The 3,081-nt window shown below is 37.1% G+C and overlaps 1 protein-coding gene across 1 annotated transcript in view; it reads right to left on the bottom strand.

Moving 5' to 3' along the window:
• Positions 1-3,081, bottom strand: part of LOC107698818 (gastrula zinc finger protein XlCGF57.1-like) — a 66,682-nt gene that overhangs the window by 18,461 nt on the left and 45,140 nt on the right. The window lies entirely within an intron of this gene.

Below are 3,081 nucleotides of genomic sequence, written 5' to 3'. Positions count from 1 at the left end.
GCGGCCAAATATTGTCCTATCCTAACAAACCATACATCAATGGAAAGCTTATTTATTCAGCTTGCAGATGATGTATAAAGCTCAATTTCGAAAAACTGACACTTATGACTGTATTTGTGGTCCAGGGTCACAAATAGGAAAAGTTGGAAAAAATGCAATGATACTTTAAAATATGAGAGTAAACCGCCAGTAGGTGGTGTCAAGTGACTGTGTTAATTAGTGAACATTTAAATCATTAGTTCAAGCGATTCATTCAGAAGGCTGATTCATTTAACAATCAAGCAAATGCTGTCTTTACGAATGGATCACTGAATCATTGACTCAAATGATTAATTCAAAAGCACTAATTCATTCAGTAACGAAACTGGTGTGCTGCTCGGAGATTAGTTAATGATTATTACTCGTTTATTGAATGAATAAAATCAATGTCAAATCTGCAATCGTGCTGATATTCGGGAATCAGCACTCTTTTGGTCGTCTCATGTTGCTTAACTAGGCTACATCATATGGTATAAATATAAAAACTCGGTTTTTACCGCAGTATGTTTGTTCTATGAGTTGTCTGTGCTGTTGCGCTCATTTGTTTTGATTTCTCCACGAGATTCTCTCGCACACACACCAGCTGCGTGAGCTTCAACATGTGCGAGCGACCTTGTTACTGTCAATACATCATTCATTATCAAACGTCATTTACGCCGAATGTAATAAAATCAGCATCATTCTCGCCGAAATTGCTCAATTGCACTACACAATTTCTTTCCGACTTTACAAAATTAACATTCTCTCTGCTCTTAGTTTTACTCCAGCCCGCCGCTGTCCAAACATCCGACGTTACGGCAATTTCGCACCGACCGGAGGCGATTACCAAACTGTTCCGCGTGTGTATCACACCAATGTACATATTTTGCGACAGCAAATTAAAAAGTTATTAATTATGAAGGCGCTATATTCAAAATAAACTGATAATATTTGTATTCAAAACCATCTAAAAAAATTGTAATGCCTGTAGAAATAAATTTAACGACGGAAAGACATGAGGGTGAGTAATGACAGAATTTTTCTTTTTGGGTGAACGATCCCTTTAAGGCCTTAATTTTCGCATAATCCATTTAATGACTTTTAATGCTTTTTAATGCCCCGCAGAAACCCTGTAATATTCAATGTTACTGCTAAATACTGTACCTGAAAAATAAAGCACAGTTTGTTTTATTTGTATATTATGTGTATTTTTTTATGTATATCTTCTGTTCTTATTTTCTAATAACAAAGATAAAATTATTATTATCCTCACCCACTTTGGTCTAAATGTCTGCCATTCTTTTTTTATTTTATATTGTGTTACCATGAAAGGTTTTATTTTTTACAATAGGGAAATTAGATTGGCTGTACTCCTCAGGCCCCCAGACCCCCCTAAGGGCTTTTCACACTGGTTATCGTCGTTCTAAACACCGCTTTTAACACCAGGCAAAGAAACGTTTCACACCTGTAATTTCAAAGTGGTGTTAACCCCGCATTGCGGAAGAACAACCTGTTGATATTAGCCTCATTACTCAGCAGTTACCTCTAGTGGTGGTTATATTGGTGATTAGTTAGCATATTTTGGTGTTGACTTAACCTGAGATGCTGATAAGAGTTTGGTGTTAAAGAAGTCTAATTAGGGCTTTTCACACTGCGCTGTCGTTCTATACACCGCTTTTAACCCCGGGTAAAGAAACATTTCACACCTGAAATTTGAAAGCGGTGTTAGCACCGTTTTTTAACCGGGGTTAATATGAAACCCTGCTCCGAAGCAGGGTTAGCACCACATTTGCAGTGTTAACCCTGCATTGCGGTGCTAAGTTTGTTCAGTGTGAAACGGAGCGGTGTTTGCTTGTTGCTGCTGGCTTGGCAACAGACAGCCAATCAGAAATTGAGCAGCGAGGCTCGTCACGTCAGTAACAGGAAACGCGCATCGTGTAAACAGCAGTCGGTGAGAGAAAAGTACGAAATTTCAAAAAACGGAAAGCGTGTGAACTGGAGTAATGAGGAGTTTTGTCTTTGTTTTCTTGCCTTTGTGCGTCTCATGAGGCTTAAAATGGCTACGCGGTGAAATTTTTTTTTTAATAACTGGCAAGATATGGGAAACGCCATGTGTAAACTGGTTGCCTGCTGTTCATCTAATCAGTGACACCGCAAATATGCAAATAAGAACGTTAACCCGGGGTTTAAGCATTTATTTGAAATAAAATCTTTTGTAACATTATAAATGTCTTTACTGCCACTTTTGATCAATTTAAATTGTCCTTGTTGAATAAAAGTATTTATTTTTAAAAAAGCACTCGTTTTTTTAGGAATGTACAGTGTGAAACGTCTGTTAATGAATACCCAGGATCAACAGTTAACCCCAGGTATAGTATGAGCAGTGTGAAGCGTGATTACAGATAACCCAGGATTCCGTTTATCTGGTGTTTAGAATGACCCAGGGTTAACAATTTCAAGTGTGAAAAGCCCTCTAGAGGGACAGAGGTCTAGCCACCAGTTAGCATAGCTGCTGTTCATATTTCACACAAAAGATGATTTATTTCTTCACATATAACAGAAGTGCAAGGTTATGAGATGTTTTCTGTGTGAATACATGTTAAAATGTAATTGACCGTTCACAATGAGCTTGATTGACAGGTGATCTGACCAATCATAACGCCGAAACCGCCATCTTGCCCGACAAACAAATCAGACAGGAGAGTAGATTAACTTCGGTGGACTTAAACTTGAAAAATGTTGTATAAAGACGCACAACATCTTTTTATTTTGTGCTTTAATTAAATATGAAAAGACAATCGGTTCACGTGTGCTGCTTGAACTGAGGCGCTACAGCAATCTGTCACAAATTTTTCAGCATCATTATTCCAGTCTTTAGTGTCACATGATCCTTCAGAAATCATTCTAATATGCTAATTTTTTGCCAAACGAACACTTCTGATAAGTATGAAAATGAAAAAAAAAAACAAAAAAAACAGCTCTACTGTTTTATATTTTTGTGTAAACCGTTTTAACAGTGTAGAGTTTATTTATTTTTAATGCTTCATTGTTATATTCATGGGA

Source organism: Sinocyclocheilus anshuiensis, unplaced genomic scaffold (assembly GCF_001515605.1).
Source record: "Sinocyclocheilus anshuiensis isolate Anshui unplaced genomic scaffold, SAMN03320099.WGS_v1.1 scaffold1447, whole genome shotgun sequence".
Taxonomy (NCBI): Eukaryota; Metazoa; Chordata; class Actinopteri; order Cypriniformes; family Cyprinidae; genus Sinocyclocheilus; species Sinocyclocheilus anshuiensis.
Note: the sequence above shows the minus strand (reverse complement) of the source record. Positions and strands in the feature narration are given on the sequence as shown.